Source organism: Bos grunniens, chromosome 12 (assembly GCF_055505025.1).
Source record: "Bos grunniens cultivar Pamir isolate PY7600 chromosome 12, Bosgru_T2T1.0, whole genome shotgun sequence".
In the NCBI taxonomy this organism is placed as follows: Eukaryota; Metazoa; Chordata; class Mammalia; order Artiodactyla; family Bovidae; genus Bos; species Bos grunniens.
In genome coordinates, this window is record NC_141176.1 from 55,666,565 (window position 1) to 55,689,819 (window position 23,255).

The window sequence follows — 23,255 nt, forward strand, 5'->3', positions numbered from 1 at the left end:
AGCATACACATTTGAGGAAGAGATTTTTCTAAAGAACTCTTTTTTTTTTTTTTTTTTTAGAATTGCAGTAGGAGCATATTTTCTCCTATTATTGGATAAATACCTAGTGAGGTGAGCTTTCCTGGTAGCTCAGCTGGTAAAGAATCCACCTGCAATGCAGGAAACCCTGGTTCAATTCCTGGGTGGGGAAGATTCCCTGGAGAAGGGATAGGCTACCCACTCCAGGATTCTTGGGCTTTCCTAGTGGCCCAGATGGTAAAGTATTTACCTGCAATGTGGGAGACCTGGATTTGATCCCTGGATTGGGAAGATCCCTTGGAGAGGGCATGTCAACCCACTCCAGTATTCTTGCCTGGAAAATCCACATGGACAGAGGAGCCTTGTGGGTTCAGTCCATGGGATCTTGAAGAGTCAGACTTGACTGACTAAGCACAACACACATCCGCTGAGGTGCTCTCTCTCTCTCTCTCTCTCCCTCCAATTCCTCTTCTGACTTCCCTGAAGAAGAACCATGTACTTAAGACTAACTTTGCTCTCTTGTATCACCTTACCAAAAATATCTTGGCTGCACTTCCCAGAGAGATGGAATGTCTGGGACTGCTGGTGGGGGTCTGGGGGCTGCTGTCAGGGGTAGCTGCTCTGCCCTCTAGCACTGGTCACCACATAGCTCTCCTATGACTTCTCAAGTGATGTAACTGAGCAGATCCTGCCAGCAGTCCTGGCCAGGGGCCAAAGGAGAGAGAGGAGGGTGGGGAGAGTCTCCTTCACCAGCTAGAGATACCTTCATGCACTGTGGGCCTAAAGAGAATTTAGTTCATTCCCTAGTAAGGTGGAGGAAAAATAAGAATGATGGGTGGGGCTGATTTTTTAATAAAGGAATATGCTTTTTTAATAAAGTCATATCTTAAGGTAGCTCACTTGGTGAAGAATCTGCCTGTAGTACAGAAGACCCAGGTTTGATCCCTGGGTCCAGAAGATCCCCCAGAGAAAGGAATGGCTACCCATTCTAGTATTCTTGCCTGGAGAATTCCATGGACAGAGGAGCCTGGCAGTCCATGAGGTCGCGAGAACCGGACATGTCTTAGCAACTAACCACCACCATGCTTTTCTTAAAACTGATACTGATAATTAATAAAGGGTTCAGTCCTAGTGCAACAAAGTTGATGCCCAAGTATTTGTGGTATCAGGAAAGTAGACACTAGGCTGGCAGTTTCCCTTTGAGTCTGGGAAAAAGCATTTCTCTCAGGGGCTGAGCCCTCTTTCTGGGCTTGATTATGAATGGAAGCATTTCTTGGCTACCCTGGCAATATCCAGTGAGCTTGTCCAGGGGACCAGGAACATGGTGCACGATGGAACTCTTCCCTTGACTAGGGAGAGCAAGCTGCTGATGGCATTGAGGGCTGATTTTCCTCTCTGACCTCTGTTCCTCATCTCCCTCCTGCCCTCTCTGCCTCTCCCACAGGCTCCAGTACAAGCTTACACTTAGGAGAAGTGCCCCAGGTCAGGGGCAGGCAGAGAGCAACACACTTGTGTTTGGCAAAGTGAAGCCCTACAAATCCCAGCAAGTGTGCTTACAAGTCAACTCTCGTCCCTGTAACAGTTGGCTGGGGAGGAGACTGAGGTTTCTACCTTCTTCAATATCTAAGTAATTTGCCCTATCTATCTTTTGGAAACAGACTTTAAGCATGTAGTAACGACTCTAGATCATTCTTCCACCACATAAGAGAATTGGAACAGAAGGATGAGGGGGAAATGATTTTCCAGTTCAACTTCTGTGTTTTTTGCTGCTGCTGCTAAGTCGCTTCAGTTGTGTCCAATTCTGTGCGACCCCATAGACGGCAGCCCACCTGGCTCCCCTGTCCCTGGGATTCTCCAGGCAAGAACACTGGAGTGGGTTGCCATTTCCTTCTCCAGTGCATGAAAGGGAAAAGTGAAAGTGAAGTCACTCAGTTGTGTTCAATTCTTAGCGACCCCACAGACTGCAGCCTACCAGGCTCCTCTGCCCATGGGATTTTCCAGGCAAGAGTACTGGAGTGGGTTGCCATTACCTTCTCCTTCTGTGTGCTTTAGAGAACATCAAGAACCAATGTGCTAATTTAAAGGCATCAGTCATATCAAGATAGGTAATATAGAAGAAGAGGGCTTCCCCAGTGGCTCAGCGATAAAGAATCTGCTAGCAATGCAGGAGTCACAGGAGATGTGGGTTCATTCCTTCGGTGGGGAAGATCTTCTGGAGAAGGAAATGACAATCCACTCCAATATTCCTGCCTGGAGAATCCTGTGGACAGAGGAGGCTGGAGGGCTACAGTCCATAGAATAGCAAGGAGTTTGCCATGACTGAAGCAACTTAGCAAACACACATGCAATGTAGAAGAAGTCAGTGAGTCTTGGGGTACTTATTAAATATTTCATCCTACATCTTAACTGTTAAATAAAGCACACAGATGAAGCTGAAGAATGTGAGTTTCTGAGTCTCACATTGGTTGGTAGCAGACCCTCTGGTATGTGGGTTTTTTTAGGGTAGTGTAAGATAAAACTTAATTTTTCTGCTCTACTCTCAGTACTTCTGACACCACCAGTGATATGGATTTTTCCCACACCAAGTAATTCTCCAATTCTCAGTGCACACTGACTTAGTGGCCTATAATCTCAGTGGACACTGACTGAATGTCTTATAAATTTAACTTTTGATTCTGATGCTATCTACCTGGACATAGCATCAGATCATGCAGGTCAAGGGCTCAATTCCACAGGACTATCTCCACCCCAGATGTCAACCGCCAAGCCCAGATTGCCACCTATACTTCTGACCAAATGCCACCTATGCTTCTGATGATTTGCTAGAATGGTTCACAGAACCCAGGGAAGTTTTCCCTTACATTTGATGGTTTACTTTAAAAGGATGCAACTCAGAAAGCAACTGTATGGGAGAAGTGCATAGGACTAGGTGTGAGGCAAAGGGGTGTGGAGGGTGTGCCACCTTTCCAGCACCTTCATCTACTCACTCATCTAGAAGAGTATTAAATCTTGCTGTTCCTGAGGTCTTATAGAGCTTAATCTCCAGCCTGCCACACCCCCAGCTTTGGGGTAGAAAGCTGAGTTTTCCCAGACTGGGAGGGTGCTGATCATATCAGCTTATTGTCCACATCTCTGTGTACTTTATATCCCTATCTTCAGTCCCACACATTGAAGTGTTTTTCTGTACCTAAAGAAAGTATTTGAAGACCAACAGAAAGGAGACTGATTTGGTCATTTAGAAAGCTCTGTAGAAATCACATCTCAAGCCTAGAAAAGGTGAATTGCATTGTTCAACCATGACCTCAAAAAAACCCATCCTACATGAGTGGCTAGGAGGTCCAACACTCCCCTAATGTGGGAAATGAATTAGTTTGCTATTTCTGCTATTGCAAAATACCATGGAATAGGTGGCTTACGGGAGACGGTGAAGGGCAGGGAAGCCTGGCGTGCTGCAGTCCATGGGGTTGCGAAGAGTCAGACACTAGTAGCGACTGAACAACCACGAGGCAGCGTGCACAATTTTTTCTCACATTTCCACAGGCTGGAAGTCCAAGATCGAAGTGTTAACAAGGTTAATCTCCCCTCAGGCCTCTCTCTTTGCTTTGAGGACCGCCACCTTCTTGCTGTGGGTTCATGTGATGTTTCTTCCCTGTGTGTATAATACACTCTTACACGTATATGTCCCTGGTGTCTCAGTGTATCCTAATCTTTTCTGATAAGGACTCAAATCATACTGGATTATAGCCCCTGTTCCTCCCCTCCTGCCCACCCACCTCCCCCCTCCACCCTGCCCTGCCATGGGAAATTAACTCATTTCAACTTAATTGCCTCTCTAAAAGCCTTGTCTCCAAATACAGTCATGTTCTGAGGTACTGGGTCCAGGACTTCATGTGAATTTGAGGAAACACAGTTTAGCCCATAGCAGGAATAATTTCTCTTTGTTCCTCCTTTAGAAGCCCAAGTAATAGTTGACCTGGACCTGGGCTTCTCTTTTGAAAGGCAGGATAGTGCTCATGGAAGGAGCATGGGCTGTGAAGTTAGGCTGTTAACAGTGTGACTCCTGATTTAATCACTTACTCCTTTTTCAGTTTGGACTCTGGGTCAAGTTCAGTTTCCCATTTGTAAGATCTGTGTAATATCTGCTTGGGGCTTAAATGGGATAACCTGTGTGAAGTGCCCAGGGCAACGATGTAGGCGGTAAGCTTAGTTCTATTTCTTCTCCTTCAAAAATAGATAAAGGTTTCTTTTATTTTCAGTGGAAGACATTCTTTTCTGGCTCCTCTGTTGGGATTCAGTACCTTCAGAATACTATTTTCATATGTGCCATGTGAACCCACTGAGGCTTCTATGGGTTGGGCTGGGGATTGATAAGCATTGAGAGCCCTTTATTTTAGGGAATGGTATTCAGTTTGGGAATAGAAAATAAGGTATCAAGGGCTAGTGTTTGCTGACAGTGGACACAAGAATTTGGTATGGAATTAGGACCCAATTAAATGATTATTGAATAAACAGCAAAGCTAGTCAGTAGGATGGAGCAAGCATTGCTGGGGTTTGAGGAACAGCAACAGCTCACTGGGTTTCAAAGAAAACTATATTTGCGGCCACAAGACAACTCTCAACTTGAACCTATTGGTGGATCTAGGACTTAGGCCCTATTGCTAAGTAGAACTGCAAGATTTTCACTTGTAACTATAAGCCTTTAGACTTTGTTATCAGGCTTCTCCCAGGTGGCACTAGTGGTAAAGAACCTGCCTGCCAATGCAGGAGACATAAAAGATGAGAATTTGATGCCTGAGTTGGGAAGATCCCCTAGAGGAGACCTTCTAGAGGAGATGCCCTAGAGTAGATCACTGGAGTAGCAACCCACTCGAGTATTCTTGCCTGCAGAATCCCATGGACAGAGGAGCCTGGTGGGCTATAGTCCACGGAGTTGCAAAGTACTGGATATGACTGAAGCAACTTAGCATACATGCACAGAATTTGTCATCAGAGTAAGGCTGGGAGAGGTAGGAGCTGAATAGGGATCTTCTACTTCAGGGCAACTAGTAAGGCATTTTCTGAGCATAATTATTGCTCACACATTTTGCTCATTTATCTCATCATAGAAATAATAGACTAGACAGTTTATAAGTTATAGTTCATCACCATTTTTTTTTTTTTTTTAAATTCAGATAACTTCTCAAAAAGATTTCTGGTGATACTTTTTTTTTTTTCCTATCATAATACTCAACTGTGGGGCTGCTTGAATAAAGAATAAAGAAGTAGAATTAAAAGAGAAAAACAAAATGAAACAACACAAAAAAGAGGTAGAGAAGTCAAACACACTGTCTGCTGGTAATTTTCCACTACTTAAGAGAAAATGTCACTATTCTCCCAAACAACCCAATCCTTACTCTTATCACCAATGTACATAACGTGATTGATATTGTGTATCTGCTACATAAACATTGCTTTAATATTTTTCATTACTTTTGCCCAAATGACCCTGAGTAAATGTAGTATCTGGCACAAGGTGCTGGAATTGTGGCGCTCTTTCAAAGCCAGTGGTTTTGTTGCACAACATGGAACTCTCAGAACCTTGGCATCAGCTGGATTTTTTTTTTTTTCTTAAATTTCATTGGCGATTTCACCTTTATTATCCATGAAGCTCTATGGCCTAGTAATCAGACACTAAAGGCTAAAGGGAAGCAAACAAACAATATTCTTTTAACTCCTTAATGGGGCAATGATACACAAAATGTATGTGTGACTAGTGTCCAGTAGTTGGTGAAGTATTTTCACACACACACACACATGCACACATACACACACCATTTTGGGGAGAAATAGGAATTCATTTTGGCAGGAATGAAGCTTACCTTTTAACAAAAGAGGGAAATGTTATACCCTCATTATCTTTCTGTAAATATCCTCATATTCACTGATATTAATGTTTGGAGAGAATTTTAGCACATTTTTAAAACCCTCAGAGCCATAGTCATATTTTTATTCAACAAAGGTGTGCTATCTGCACACTTGTTACTAAGTCAAGCAAATTTCAAAGATGTTTATATTTCTATGGAGCTGAAATACACAGTTTTTTTGTTTTAGTGGAAAATTAAATGGGAGGAAGTGTTTTGATCTCATCCTTTACAGTTTTATTTGAAAATTACTGTTATGTGCAAAAATAAGCAAATGGGACATAATCAAAAGTAGAGAACAGCAAAGGAAACCATTAACAGAATGAAAAGACAACCTATGGACTGGGAAACAATTGCAAACAACGGGACCAACAAGGGCTTAATTTCCAAAATATATGAATGGCTTATACAACTCAATAGCAACAAAAAAGACAACCCAATAAAAAAAATGAGCAGAAGACTTAAATAGACATTTCTCCAGAGAAGACATACAGATGACCAATAGGCACATGAAAAGATGCTCAACATTACTAATTATTAGAGAAATGCAAATCAAAACTACACCGAGGTATCATTTCCCACTAGTTGGTGGCGTGTGCATGCTCAGTCGTGTCTGACTCTCTTTGACTCTTTGGACTGTAGCCCACAAGGCTCCTTTGTCCAGGGGATTTTTCAAGCAAGAATATTGGAATGGGTTGCTATTTCATCCTCCAGGAGATCTTTCCCACCCTGGGATTGAACCTGTGTCTCCTGTGTCTACTGCAGCCAGATTCTTTACCTGCTGAGTCATCAGGAAAGTCTCCACACTAGTCAGAATTGAAAAACCTTTGAATACTAAATGCTTGGAGAAGGCATGGAGAAAAGGGAACCCTCCTACACCCTTGGTGGGAATATAAGCTGGTGCAGCTACTACAATGAAAATAGGATGGAGAGTCCTTCAGAAAATATGAAAACCAGAAAGTATGAAAATGCTAAGTTGAAAAGAACATCCCAAAGTTCATCGCAGCACTATTTACAACAGCCAAGATAAAGAAGCAACCCAGGTGTCCACCAACATACAAATGAATAAAGATGTGGTATGTGTGTGTGTTTGTGTTTGTAATGGAATATCACTCAGCCATAAAAAGCCATATAATGCCATTTGCAGCAACATGGATGGACCTAGAGATGATCATACTAAGTGAAGTAAGTAAGACAAATATCATATGATGTCACTTATATGGAATCTAAAATATAATACAAATGAAATTATTTTCAAAACGGAAACAGACTCAGGCATAGAAAACAGACTTATGGTTACCAAACAGAAAAGAAAGTATTGGGGGAGGGCAGCGTAAATTAGGAGCTTGGGATTAGCAGATACAAACTACTTCATGCAAAACAGACAACAAGGTTCTATTGTATAGCACAGGAAACTATATTTGATATCCTGTAATCAACTGTAGTGGAAAAGAATTTGAAGAATAATATATATATACAAACTGAATCACTTTGCTATATACTAGACTAACATATTATAAATCAACTATGAAGTGAAGTGAAGTGAAGAGGCTCAGTCGTGTTCGACTCTTTGAGACCCCATGGACTGTAGCCTACCAGGATTCTCCATCCATAGGATTTTCCAGGCAAGAGTACTGGAGTGGGTTGCCGTTTCCTTCTCCAGGGGATCTTCCCAACCCAGGATTGAACCTGGGTCTCCCGCATTGTAGGCAGACACTTTACTGTCTGAGCCACCAAATAAAATAACTGTTATATCACCTCTCTATGTCAAAAAGACATGAGTTATATATTGAATGATCCTAGCTCATTTTCTTTTCTTGGCCATGTTGTGAGGCTTGCAGGACTTTAGTTCCCCAATCAGAGATTGAACCCAGGCTCCAGCAATGAAATTGTAGAGCCCTAACCACTGGACCACCAAGGAATTCCCAATCCTAGATCATTTAAACTAGTTGACAGAATTTTCTATGTCTGTAAAGTGTTTTATGACAATTATGTCAAATAATGAAGTTTTAAAATAAAAGCTTGAATTATTTAAAGATATCTCTTTAATATTAATCTATAATGCTCATGATGCAATCATCAATTCTGTGAAACAAAGCAAAACCTCATACTAACCGTATTTTAAACAGATCGCACATACATTTCCATAATTGAAAAGCTAAACAGAATCACACAAACACATTGGATGTAAGTGACAGTTATTTTTATCTCAGTCATCCTCATCACCATCATCATTATTCATCATTTTTTAAAAAGTCTTATTGAACAGAACTCTTCCAAATAAGTTTTCTCCTTATAAAAATATCCCCAATCCGGTTTTCTTCATGCACAGAGGCAAAACTGTTTGCCACTAATTTAATTAGATTGACTGAGAAGAGTTTGAATAAGAGACAATACACAAGCTAATCCAGGGGGACCAGACTATGACTGACTAAGGAGTTTCAATGCCTGGCTTCTATCTCTGAGTTTCCACTTGAAAGTTGAGCTCTTATACGAATGAACTGACTTGCACCAACAGAAAGAGACTCACAGACTTAGAGAACGAACTTACGGTTGCTGGGTGCTTGGGTTGGGTGGGGGAAGGATAGAGGGAAGGTATTGTTAAGGGAGTTTGGGATGCGTATGTACACACTGCTGTATTTAAAATGGATAACCAACAAGGACCTTCTGTACAGCACACGGAACTCTGTTCAATGTTGTGTGGCAACCTGGATTGGAGAGGAATTTGGGGGGAGAATGGATACATGTATATGTATGGGTGAATTCTTTCACTGTTCACCTGAAACTATCACAATATGTTTGTTAATTGGCTATACCTCAGTACAAAATAAAAGTTAAAAAAAAAGAAAAAAACCCATAATGGATACTCCAAAAAAAAAAAAAAAAAACCACCCCATACATTACAGTGGCTGACTCCCTTTCTATAGCAAGCTCTGAATAAATATGATCTCATAAAAAAAGTAAGTTGTCTGACCCTAGAGAAGTCATTTTACTCCCCACATCTACCTTTAGGGCCTTGGTTTTTACATCTATAAAGTGGATATAATGTTTTGTTCTATATACTTCATAGCATCTTTCTAGGATCAAATGACATCATGCCTGTGAACTGTTTTCAGTATTTTCAAGTGTTATGAAAATGTAAGTAGTTATGTTATTTTTTGAGTAGAGGTGCAAAGCTTGGTGGACTTGCTCAGAAAATGTCAGTCCAAGTTTTTCTTCTTCCAATTACTAGCTAGGAGTTCTTTGCACATATAAATGGACCTTTTTTCTTGATCTCTAAAAAAGGGGTAAAAATATTTACTTCACATATATTATGTATACAATACATAAAGTTGCTTTCAAATCCAAAGTAGTCAGTTATCTTTTTATTCATTTATTTTTAAGTTAATTTTTATTGGAGTAGAGTTGCTTTATAGTGTTATTCCAGTTTCTGCTGTACAGCAAAACAAATCAGCCACATGTATATACATGTCCCTTCCCTTTTGGATTTCCTTCTCATTTAGGTCACCACAGAGCACTGAGTAGAGTTCCCTGTGCTATACAGTAGATTCTCATAGTCATCTATTTTATATATAGTATGGATACTGTATATACATCTACCCCGATCTGCCAATCCATCTTACTTCCCCCTTTTTCCCCTTGGTATGCAGAGGTTTGTTCTCTACATCTGTGTTTCTATTTCTGCTTTGCAAATAAGATCATCTATATTATTTTTCTAGACTTCATATATATGCGTTAATGTACCATATTTGTTTTTCTGTTTCTAACTGATTTCACTCTGTATGACAGCCTCTAGGTCCATCCACATCTCTACCGATTTCATTCCTTTTTATGGTTGAGTAATATTCCATCGTATATATGCAGCACATCTTTATCCATTCCTCAAAATTGTCATCTTCATGTATGGAAGATTGTTACAAGCATCCTCATGAATGCAGTTATATATAGCAAGAAACAATTTGTGTAAGAAGTAATATACAAATTGTTACAGTGTTTTTTAAGCTGTAACAACAGCAAAAAAAGAAAAAAATAACTTTGTGAAATGCCAGATCTTTTCGAATATGCTAAATCCACTTGCTGACAATGGCTGAATTTCTCTATAAAATCAGACAGCAGTGAGGTTGGTCTTGAAATGTCATCAGTGTAGGACTTTGCCTGATAGTGAGCAAATGCCCATAGTCCTTATCTAGGGGCTGGAGGGAGAGACTTCCTAATTGGGAGGTCACCAACTGCCTTTGCTGCTGCCAATAGACTCTCTGTTGAAAGCCAGGCAGAAGGGTCTAGGATTTCTCTGTATGAAAGACAAATCTGGCTCATCAAGAGATGATATAGAAAACAGTAAATAGATAAGTGAAAATCCTTAACATTTTTTAAAAAGACTAAAACAGACTTTAAAAACACGAATGAAAGTGACTTATAGGAAATAGAATATGCAGTTGTTGATGATAAAAATGCACACAGTGGTTTCTAAATCTAATTATTAGTGTATCATTGCACACATCTCTTATCGATGTTTGATATTGGTAAATCACTGCTAATATTGCTTTTGATATGGTAACATGTGAAGGGAACACAAGCCAGACATGCTGAAGCAGCTCCCCACACTTGCACTGATTTCAGACAGGGTTACAAAAGCTTCAGTGCTTTCCTGACTGTTTAGCTTTCCTCAGAAAGTAATTCTCATAGCTCTCAAGTTCTGTTATCTTCCTACTTCAATTCTTTAAATGAATTTTGTGGCCAGCAACCAGCCTACTTGGCTTTTAGTATGTTTTAATAAACGTTGTGCTGTTTGGCAACAGAAAGCAGGCAAAAAGTCAGAAGATCCTCAATTAGATAGCCTTTTATGGTTGTGAAAATAACAGGGCTATTGCCTTTTTTTCCCATTTTCTGTGCTGTTTCTGACAAGGATAACTAAGAGCAGAATTACCAAGAAGCTAAAGGATTCAGAGTTCTGTAGAGAACAAACTAGTGATTACCAGTGGAGAAAAGGAAGGGGCAAGATAAGGGTAGGGGCTTAAGGGGCACAAACTACTACGTATAAAAGAAATAAGCTACAGTGATATACGGTACAGCACAGGGAATAGAGCTGATATTTTGTACTAACTATAAATGGAATATAACCTTCAAAAATTGTGAATCACTACGTTGTACACTTGAAACTTATGTAATATTGTGGTGGTTCAGTTGCTCAATCCTGTCTGACTCCTTGCCTCCTTGCGACCCCATGAGCTATAGCTTGCCAGGCTTCTCTGTTCATGGGATTTTGCAGGCAAGAACACTGGAGTGGGCTGCCATTTCCTTCTCCAGGGGAACTTCCCAACCCAGGTATCAAAACTGGGTCTCCTGCATTGCAGGTGGATTCTTTACAGATTGAACCACCTTGTACATCCACTATATCTTGATGAAAAAAATTTTAATTCAGAGGAATTCTATCTGGGCAGAAGAGTTAAATGCAGATGAAATGTCTGGGGAGCCAGTCATAGCAATATCCCCACTTTCTTGCCACAATTCAGCCAATGCAATATGTCTCAGTGCACCATGAGGGTACCACATCTGAGGTTCTGTGTTACCTCTTCTACAGGATTAACTTCAGGACAGATCAGCAGATGTGATGGCTGAAGAAGAACAAATACTTAATTTTCTGGTGTTTTGAACTCCCCCAAGAAGAGTGACATAGCTGAATGAATAAATAACAATAAATGCCAGACAGTATTGATACTTCTGACTGGGAATAATACTTCCAAATCAGTACTAGCTAAGGACATTGATTTTTCCTCAACAATCATTGTCCTATCTTGTGTAATAACACTTTAGCTTTTATAATTTAAGTACACTATCCATTTTGAGTAAATTTTTGTGTAAAGTGTGAAGTTAAGGTCAGGTTTTACTTTTTTAATCCATTGATATCCAATGTCTCCAGTGTCAAGAATGTATATGTACACTCACAGACGTATCTATGTATGTCCTTCATTCAATGTCTTCATGGTGGAAGTGGGATTCATAGTGCTTAATTTAATATACATATTTTCTTTTTCCTTTAATGCAGTGAATTTTTCCTATTACATCTTTGTATTTTTTTAATTCAATTTGTTGACCTGAGCGAGAAATATGTACTTCCCATTTCTGATATATCTTTCAGTGTAGAGGTAACTTGATTAGTGTAATTTCAGCCCCTAACTTAATCTGTCCCAGAGAGCAATAGGTGATGCATCTGAGCTCTACAGTTTGGATGAAATAAATTAAACCTGCATGGCTTGGTTTCCACTCTTTTTCTTGTGGGGAATAAAAGCCCGAGGGAAGCAAGAATCAGGAAGCAGGATAACTTCTGCTTTCCATGCAGTAATTCTCCCTGGATCAGACCACCCAGCTCCCATCAGAAGGAATGGAGTTCTCATCAGTACTGTGTATGTCTGAATAAAGGAGTCTGCCTAATTCTAGGGTTCAGTTAGCAGGCTCATTTGGCTGTCACACTAACTTTTGTCCTCTAGCTTTGCCTCTATCAATCATAAAGGCAATATTTTGGTTGCTGAAGCGCTGATATGTCTTCTTTTTAAATTGTGTAATAACTTCAGCAGGAGAGAGGGGTGCTATTTCTTAAGACCTTCTGAATTTCTTAGCATTTGGTATAGAGGTCAGAAATATTGCTAGATATAACAGAGAATAAAACTTGTCAATAAAAATTGCACCCAAAGAAGCTTTTGGTATAGCTTTGGACATTTGATTTTAATGTGTATGTAGATTGTTTTGATCTTGGCACTTGGTAGAAGTTTATATTGTACAAACTTTCTATTTCTACCATTTTTAGGCTTGTGGTATTTGACTTTGGTCTGTGTATCAGTCAGCTCAGGTTGCTATAACAGAATACCATAGACTGGTGGACTTAAACAACAGACCTTTATTTCTCACAGTTCTGGAGGGTGGGAAGGCCAAGATCAAGGTGCTAGCAGATTCAGTGTTTGATGAAGACCTTATTCTTTGCCTGTAGATGTCTGCCTTCTCGCTGTATCTTCACATGCAGAGAGGTGTCTGGTGTCTCTTCCTTATAAGGACAATAATCCCATCACGAGCGCTCCACCTTTATTGTTGTTCAGGTCCTAAGTCATGTCCAACTCTTTGTGACCCCATGCCAGGCTTCCCTGTCCTTCACTATCTCCCTGAGTTTGCTCAAACTCATGTCCATTGAGTCGATGATGCCGTCCTCTACCCTCACGACCATATCTAAACCTAATTACCCCCAAAGACCCCTCCTTCTAATATGATCACACTGAGTGGTAGGGATTCAATAGATGAATATTGGAGGGAGGTAAACATTCAATCTCTGACAATCTGCAACTGTTAACTTATGGAGATTTGATGCATAGATAAGTAACAATTTCTAAGAGTCATGGAAGATTTCAAGATTAAAAACAAAGATAAAAACTGCCCATGGGCCATTTTGCTTTCTTATCAAGAGTGTACAGAGACACCTTAGGTGTCAAGTGTGTACAGGGCTATGAGACCATTGACTTAAGGCAGACAGTTTCTTGGCAAGAGCACACAGAAGCCAAGTAGGCCTGGACAAAGGGGAATAGATCCTAGTAAGTGAGTTGTCGTTAGCCACTTATAACCACACAGAACAATCACAGAACCACATCTGTGAGCTGGTTTCAGGAATGGTCTTAGAGTGCTGACTGGTACAGATTTTTATGTAAACTTAGCCTTTCCTAAGCATATTAACCAAGGTATGCTAATAGTCCCTATTTTTCATGCTGTCTGTATCTATGTCCTTTGATAGTGCTTTCCCTATCTGAGTTTGCTCTTGTTCACATGACTTTCTTCAGCCAATGGGATAGTAGCAAATATAATACAGGCAGAGGTTTGGAAACGTATTTGAGCAATCCTACTTCTTCTCTTGAAATTCTGCCATTGTGAAAACAAGTCTGTGAACAGGTTTACTAAAGGATAAGACACCACATGAGGCAGAAATGAGTCACCCCAGAAATGCTAGCTTAGACCACCTGGCCCCTGGTCTCTCAGCTAACCACAAAGGAGAATCCAAATGAGAACACTTAAACCCTGGGCAACAAAACAGTTAAGGTGATACGTAGTTTCATAATAAACAACAGTGCCTTAAGCCTCTATATTTTAGGATGATTTGTTACAGTGATAAGTGACTGATACAAGAAACAAAGTTTCAAAGATTAAGAAAACAGGTTCTTTAGAGGCCTGATGTTGGCAATTTGATCTCTGGTTCCTCTGCCTTTTCTAAAACCAGCTTGAACATCAGGAAGTTCACGGTTCACATATTGCTGAAGCCTGGCTTGGAGAATTTTGAGCATTACTTTACTAGAATGTGAGATGAGTGCAATTGTGCAGTAGTTTGAGCATTCTTTGGCATTGCCCTTCTTTGGGATTGGAATGAAAACTGACCTTTTCCAGTCCTGTGGCCACTGCTGAGTTTTCCACATTTGCTGGCATATTGAGTGCAGCACTTTCACAGCATCCTCTTTCAGGATTTGAAATAGCTCAACTGGAATTCCATCACCTCCACTAGCTTTGTTCGTAGGGATGCTTTCTAAGGCCCACTTGACTTCCCATTCCAGGATATCTGGCTCTAGATGAGTGATCACACCATCGTGATTATCTGGGTCGTGAAGATCTTTTTTATACAGTTCTTCTGTGTATTCTTGCCACCTCTTCTTAATGTCTTCTGCTTCTGTTAGGTCCATACCATTTCTGTCCTTTATTGAGCCTATCTTAAAGCTCAACATTCAGAAAACGAAGATCATGGCATCTGGTCCCATCACTTCATGGGAAATAGATGGGGAAACAGTGGAAACAGTGTCAGACTTTATTTTTTGGGCTCCAAAATCACTGCAGATGGTGACTGCAGCCATGAAATTAAAAGATGCTTACTCCTTGGAAGGAAAGTTATGTCCAATCTAGATAACATATTCAAAAGCAGAGACATTACTTTGCCAACAAAGGTCTGTCTAGTCAAGGCTATGGTTTTTCCTGTGGTCATGTATGGATGTGAGAGTTGGACTGTGAAGAAGGCTGAGCACTGAAGAATTGATGCTTTTGAACTGTGGTGTTGAAGAAGACTCTTGAGAGTCCCTTGGACTGCAAGCAGATCCAACCAGTCCATTCTGAAGGAGATCAGCCCTGGGATTTCTTTGGAAGGACTGATACTAAAGCTGAAACTCCAGTACTTTGGCCACCTCATGCGAAGAGTTGATCCCTTGGAAAAGACTCTGATGCTGGGAGGGATTGAGGACAGGAGAAGGGGATGACAGAGGATGAGATGGCTGGATAGCATTACTGACTTGATGGATGTGCGTCTGAGTGAACTCCGGGAGTTGGTGATGGACAGGGAGGCCTGGTGTGCTGCGATTCATGGGGTCGCAAAGAGTCGGACACGACTGAGCAACTGAACTGAACTGAACTGGAATATACTTTTTGCCATACCTTTGCCCTCGGAATTGCTTCTCTTGAATTGCAAGACAGCTGAGATTTGGGGTTTATAAGTTTCAGGCCCAAGTAGTCAGTGCTAGATAGACCTTTACAAATTCAGCTTAATCTTCCTGAGAGGAATAGAGGGGGATAAAAACATAATTGACAAAAAGACATTGGAGAAAGAAACACATTCTCGAGGTCTGGAACATTTCATGGCACTGTTCTTTATTAGGACCCTGCGGGCTCAGTCTTAAGAAATATAAATAGTTGCTTCAGATTAGGAATCTGGTAAGGATGATTCTTCCAGCTAAATGTGGAGACAAGATGAAAACTTAATTAGGAGGCTTTAAAAAATGCCCAAGCCATTTCATAACAAAAACAATACCCAATGAGATACAAGGCTGAAAATGCCTGTTCACATGAATTTGTGGGTGCTCTCTCACCAGATAGGATTGATACTAAGTTCAACACGGGCATGAAGAAAAATCAAGAGATTTTGAGTATTACTTGAAAGGATAAAAAGGTGTCCTGAGTAAGACCAGGTAATGCAAATTCCTAATCTCTGCAAGAAAGCAATATACACATCAGAATGCACTAATAGTGCACTAATCCACTATGCTGCAGTAACAGTCCCCAGATCTCTCTGGTTTTTCACACAATGTAACGCAGCTTTTCAGTATTATTTTCACTTACTACATGTTATACCTGAGTTAGAGGGCCTCTGCTTATTGCATCTTTCAGGGATGTAGGTTGATAGACACTCCATGTCAACGCATCCATAATCACCCAGTTGAAAATGCAAAAGGGAATGTGGTAAATTACATACTGCTTAGAGATACCACATGGAAGGAATATGTAGCACTTCTGTGCACCTTTTACTGGCTTATACAAGTGCCACTGGAGAAGGAAATAGCATCGTCTGTTTTGCCTGGGAGGGGAGAAGAAGCAGAACACATCCTAACATCTTCCATAGTCATTCTATGAAACACAGTATTTGATTCTTATTTTTATGCACAAAGTATACTTATTTACCCCAAGGAAAACAACCAAAAAGTCCCACAGAGTAAGGACACCAAATCAATGTCTAGGGTATCTAGTGATGTGCGGGGGGCTCTATAGCTGGTCTAGAAATGTGCTTCTTGACCTAGAGACTTTAAGACTAAAGTGGTAAATTTTCTCTTCTCTACATACACATCCAGTACTCAGTGATGGTTTTGGGATAGAGTAACTGCTATAAACATTCCCACTCAGAAAGGGGACCATTGGGAGACGCACAAGAGAGGAATTCTGAGAATCCCACCAGAAAGACATTTTGATAGATCTTCCACTGAGAGTGAGCATTGGCCCTCTTAAAATGTGTGCTCAATTAGTGTAACTCATAGCCTCTGTTCACCTCTTTATCCTCTCTCTCTCCTGAGAAGTTAAGAGTGACATATCACTGATAATTTTGGAAAAATAAGTTGGGGATAAATTAAGTCAGCTCTACGCCTCTTCCTTATGGGAGTGAGCAGTTCTTTAGGAAGCAGATATTCACCTTTGTGTTGTCAGGCTATCCCTGATTAAGCATCCTGTCCTCCTACCTCTCAGGTGGGATGTCTTCCCCAAATCAGCATTGCCTAATGGGAAAGGTCAACATGCCAACTACTGCGATTTAGATGGCAGATCTATTTAGCTGCACAACTAAGCTACACATTTAGCCTTTATCAGAATAGCAGTGATATTTTGATCCTTACCACCCCTGACAGACTTTTATTTCTCATTCTTTTCAGATGGGAATGATTAAAGAGGTTTGTCTCAGACAATTTAATAATTGGGTTTTCTATTTCAGAAACCTCTGTTAGTCTTATGTTGGAATGTCTTTATCATCGGTGTTTATTTTCTTTTTCTTAATTCCTTTGATCTGTTTGTCTTATTGTAATTATTCATGATTATTTTTCAGGACTTGATGTTGGAAATTATATTTTACCATGTACATTTTATTTCTGTTTCTAATTATTTTTAGTTTTATAATAGGGTTACTTTCATATGAAATTTAATTTTTCTACAGACTTCCCTTTTATGTTTTTTTTGCTGATATTTGAAAATAGTCTAGATAGAGAAGAGAGATTAGTTCATTTCTGCAAATCTTGATCAATTGAATAAGGGAGATGAGGGAGGTGGAAGGGTGAAGATAACTCCTACAAGTTTGGTTTGAATAGTTAAGTGGTACTAGTGGTTGATATAGAGATTTCAGCAGGAGGAAAATATTTTGATTCCAGAAATAAATTTCTTTTGCACATTGGACCTGATTGCTTTTCCAGTAACACCTCTGACCTGAAGAAATACGAATTTTCTCAGGGCAGACCTGAGTAGTTGCTACAGTGGGAGAGAGGGGAATTTATAAACACTGAGTTTCAAAAGAGATGGTTTCCAGAATGTTAGGAAGCAGTCCTTAAAAATGATTGGGAGAATGACAAAGACTGGCTTAATATGTTCCATACTTATCTTTTAAAATGACTTTTAAGTATTCTTTTGAGGAGCTATAGGGTTGGACACTAAGTGAGTTTTAATATTTTACCATTTTAAACAATACTGTTTTGATTATATAAATATATAGATAAGTCCCTTTTTTCCTCTGGATTTTTATATAGAATAAAATTACCACAAGAAGGGTTTAGTAGAATATGAATGCAGTTCCTTTTCCTGTGTAATGCCAAATTGTTTTTCTAAAGACTGCATAGTTTATATTGCCAGCAACACTCCGTGGGTATATATTGTCAACTTTGCATTACCTGATTTTAAAAGCAATAATTAATAATTATGATTATGCAAAACCTTGGTAGATAATTTTAAAGGCAATGAGGCTTAAAATGATATCTTATGGTTTAAAATACTGCATAGTTTTGTTACCAGTGAGACCTTTGTTATTTTTATTTAATATTTTAAATATTTTATTTATTTACTCATCAAATTTCCTTTCATCCATATTTGAGGCCAAATAACTGTCTGCCTTATCATTTTAGATTTGGTTGTTCCCTAAAAAGTTTTAGTCTTTGTGTAGTTAAATTTGTTAGTTATTTTCTTTTGTTGTTTCCATTGTATTTTAACCTTAAAAAGTTATCATCTCTCCAAAGATAACTATAAATTTCTCTTTTAGTTTTCTATGACTTAATGGATTTATAAAAGACAAAGTACTCATTGATCCAATAGAAAATATTGTTGTGTGTAATATGAGGTATATCTCTACCTTTTGTTTTTTTGTGAAATTTTTAACCATTAATGCTAGGAGAGATTTTTGTAACAGTAAGAAATCGGGTGGTTTGCTGTTTTCAAGGGAGAATCATATACTGGGCACTCACCTTCTGTGGGTGTCAAGTTTCAAGTGGATTGAATTGGAGGAATTTTTAAGAGTTTTTGTTGTTGTTGTTTGGCCTTGCCAAACAGCATCAAGGATCTTAGTTCCCTGAACAGGGTTTGAACCTGGCCCCCTGCATTGGAAGTTCAGAGTCTTAACCACTGGACCACCAGGGAAGTCCTTGGAAGATGTTTTAAGAACTCTTTCAAACTTGAAAGTGAAAGTAAAGTCGCTCAGTCATGCGCGACCCTCAGCGACCCCATGGACTGCAGCCTTCCAGGCTCCTCCATCCATGGGATTTTCCAGGCAAGAGTACTGGAGTGGGGTGCCATTGCCTTCAAACTTGAGGTCCAGGGAAAAGATGAGTTTAGAAGGGAAATTAAATGTCTCTGATTTATGGGAGATTTCCCAGGAAGAATCAACTCTTCATTGTTGTCCAAATGATTAATGACAGAGGATTGTGATGAAAGGTAATTCAAGAGAACTAATGATTTCTTTTATTAGAAAGTAATCTTCCTTTAAAGAGAAGTAATCTTTCTAAAGTCACAAATGAAACTCCTCACACTTGATCTGATGTAGTCTTTATAAGAGACTTTTTCAGATACTCATCATTATCCCCAGCTGCTTGATTTGCCAGAGAGAAGTGGTTCATGATGTATCTTCTGGGGATTTAGAGGGAAAACTTTGGTCCTCTAATGAGTTCTTCCTCTTAGTCAGGTACAAACCTCTCTTCAGTGGAAAATGGTGCTCAATTTCTCACAGTCTGAAGCAGTTCCTGATAGAATTTTCTTACAACCACTTTAATGCTGTTGCTCCCTGTCTATATTTCCTGTATCTGGAAGCAGGATGGAGTGAAAGATAAGATAATCTACTTGTTGGAGACTACGACGATGTAAGAAACACTAGTTCTTATCTCCATTTGCCAACAAAAAACCCAAGTTTTGAAAGGCTAAGATCTGATCTTTACTGTCAGTAGCAGAATAATTAATTTTATTGAATAGACTCTTATATAGTGGTTATTATGTGCCAGATAAATTACAACTGTGTGAAATGAGTATTGTTTTTATCCTGCCGACTCATTGGAAAAGGCCCTGATGCTGGGAAAGATTGAGGGCAGGAGGGGAAGGGGGTGATAGAGGCTGAGATGGTTGGATGTCATAATGAACTCAATGGATATGAGTTTGAACAAACTACAGGATATAGTGAGGGCAGGGAAGTCTGGAGTAATGCAGCCCATGGGGTCACAGAGTTGGACATGACTGAGTGACTGAACAGCAACTAAAGACAAGGATGCCAAGGCTCAGAGAGGTCACAGTGACCAGCACAATTGACATAGATGATGGGTGACTGGGCCAGGGTTCAGTAAACTCTGCAGAGTGTTATTGCTTACCACGCAGTAAGGCCAGAGCTGGGAACAAAACCTCCTGCTTTGCAATGTAGTCCTCTTTCCAGTAAACTAGGTAAGTGCACATTCATTCAGTTATCTACTGAGTAACAGAAGCCAGATCCATATTTCTGTTCAATGAAATGCCTCTGCCAAGTTTTTGTCAAGCATTCTTACCAATCATACCCCTTGCACTTAATCTGTTGCTAGTTTTTATAAGAGACTCCACTACAAAAGAAAGCAAAACTCATTCCCTTCGGTAAGGAGCCATATCATTGGTACATGAGGCCCTAAAATACTGAAAAGTTGCACCCAGAGTCATATTCTTTGAAGGATACAGGTGTTAAAGTAGGAATTCTTGCTTGGCTTCTTCAATAAGATAAAAAAGGAAATGAAACACAAAGGTGATCAATCTAAAAAGGATCAGACGATCCCAACGCTTTCTCTCCTACAGGCAGTTGAAGGACCACACCAGCTCTATTCTTTTTAGGGTACTCATTCACAGATGATACAAGGGCAAGGTCAACCCCTGAAAACCCAAGAGAAATGAAGAGTTCCTAACACTGCAGTATGTCATAGACTATGCAAAAAAGCTCATATAATCAGTACAGTGATTTTTTCCCCCAATTCTACTTTAATCTGGATTTGATTGCTGTAACTGTAAAGAATCAGCTAGCTTTGAGAGGGAGCCATGAGCTTGTGAATATCGTTCTCCAGACAGATTCCACTGGATTCCTCACTTCTTTCTTAAATGAAGTGCAAATCTGGAAGCATTACGCTAAAATGTGCCATTACTTCAGGTTTCTTTGAAATATATAATTTCTAGGTTTTTCTGATGTAAACAGTAGGAGAAAATGGAATACCAGTTAACATGTCAATGGTTGTAACATCCCAGAAGTATCAATATCATTATTAGCATACCCTCTTCTGGTAGTAAAAGATTTATTTTACTGTGTCATGAACTCAAGCATTTCTTTAACCAGAACTCTGAGCTGCTTCCTTTGGAGAACTGCAGCATATGGTTTTCCTCTTCCACTTTTTAATATTTTGGTCTCCGGTGAATCCGCATACAAAGGCTTCCTTCCTTTAGCTGGAGTCCACAAATGAAAGGCTTTTCTTTTTCTGATTGTAGATTAGCCTGCCAAGAAACAAACACGAGCTGGAGAACATCACTTTAATTTATTGATGGGATACAGATGACAAGGAAGTCTGTCCTATTCCAGGTTTTCGGGAATGCTGCAGGCTGACCCAGCACAGCCGAGTTCCTTACGGCAAAGACAGATTTTGCCAAAAACTGAAGCCAATAGTCATTGCAAACCTCTGAACCAAAACATTCCTTTAGTGCTTGAATTTCCCTATAATTTGTGTCGATTCCCTTTTTGTCAATGAAGCTAGCAGTGGATAACTAGCTTAGTGCAATCAGACAAAACAACTGTGCCATTCATTCAGTAATTAGATGATAGCCTTACCGCATGCTTTATGGTTTCCGTTCTTCATTCTTTCCTTTCTTTTCAAGTCCTTGGAGACAAACTCTGGGATGTTTGGCAAAGCAGAGACCCTTGTTGAAAAATATCCTGTCTTCTTTTTTCATTTTGAGGTTGCTAATAAGTTCTATTCTCAGAGGCAAAACATTAGATGCACACAGCAGGAAAGATCGGCCAAGTTAAAAAAAAAAAAAAAAGTTTGATTCTTCTGTATATTGCTTTTTGCCTCACTTTCCAGTTTGGCCTTCCTTGAGGCAGAAGATGGTTTTCCTCTTTTTTTAATCCATCACTAGGCAAATGAATTTGATACTCGAGCTAAATGCTTATAGCAGATCTTGCATAAATCACTTTTTAAGCTTTCAGACATAAAGTATTTATGAGATGTGAAGCAGAGACAGAAAGATCGGAGAAAGAAAGGGAGAGGTGGGCTGCTTGATTAGGGTTAAGCCACTCTGAAGAGAACACAGCCCGTTACATTTCTGCCTGGTCATTTGGGTGAAGTGTTGTTCTAAGAGTTTGCTGCCTTTTTTTTTTTTTTCTTAAATCTTTTGTTTGTTTCCTAAACTATAAGAAGAAAAGGGAGGAAAAGCTTCTACAAGAAAATAGGGAAGCTATTTTAGGTTCTGTTGTCTTTGGCTTGAAGATATACTGGGATCAACATCCATGAAATAGGTGGCCTTCCCCAGTGATTATCTGGTCCTGTTGGTCAAGTGTCTTGGTTGCAAGTGATATTGCTTGAGCTACTGGAAGAAAAAAGAGGAGCATCTTGTTGGCTGCTCTACCTAAACTATAGAAGGACAGGAAGGGGGTTCTTGAGAAGTGACTGAAATCGGGGACCTAAAGTCTTATCAGGAATTCTGTTTCTTCTTCTTCTCATCTCTGCTTCTCATTTGGCTTGATCTCTCTCTTTTTTTCTGGGCCACCTGGAACCACAGCTCAAAATATGTTAAAAGATAACAATTAAAGAAATAATACAAATGCATCTGTATACAAAATAGACTCAGAGACACAGAAAACAAACTTATGGTTACCAAAGGGGAAAGAGAAGTGGGGGCAATAAATTAGGAGTATGAGATTAACATATAGAAACTACTATATACAAAATGGATAACCAACAAGGACCTACTGGGTAGCACAAGGATCTATATTCAATATCTTGTAATAACCTGTAATGGAATATAATATGAAAAAATATGTAACTGAATCACTTAGCTGTACACTTGAAACTAACACAGTACTATAAATTAACTTGTTTCTTGTTGTTTAGTTGCTAAGTCCTGTCTGACTCTTTGTGACCCCAAGGACTGCAGCCTGCCAGGCTCCCCTGTCCATGGGATTTCCCAGGCAAGAATACTGGAATGGTTGCCATTTCCTTCTCCAAGTCATCTTCCAGGGATTGAACCTGTATCTCCTGCATTGGCAGGCAGGTTCTTTACCACTGTGCCAACTGGGAAGCCCTAAATCAACTATACGTCAATAAAAAAACTGAAGTCTATTAAACATCTTAAGAGTTTATGTCAGCAAAAATCAGTTGGAACAGGGCAGCACCAAGCCAGAAGTGGTTAGAAGTGCTCCTTCAACAACAACTCAAGAAAAGACTTTTATAGAGAAAAGGCAGAAGCAAAGTAAGCAAATTATTGGTTGGCTAAAGCTTGTGAAGAAAGCTGAGTGCCGAAGAATTGATGCTTTTGAACTGTGGT

General features: G+C 39.7%; 1 protein-coding gene across 39 annotated transcripts in view; it reads left to right on the top strand.

Moving 5' to 3' along the window:
• LOC147361797 (uncharacterized) overlaps window positions 1-23,255 on the top strand; it is a 331,684-nt gene that overhangs the window by 31,016 nt on the left and 277,413 nt on the right. Inside the window, exon 3 of one of the 39 annotated variants that reach the window (XM_086330170.1) lies at window positions 11,500-13,945. The exons of the other annotated variants lie outside the window; for them this stretch is intronic. The gene's annotated coding sequence lies outside the window, so the exon portion shown is untranslated. Of the gene's footprint in view, window positions 1-11,499; window positions 13,946-23,255 lie in introns of those variants that run through there. 39 annotated transcript variants of the gene reach the window in all.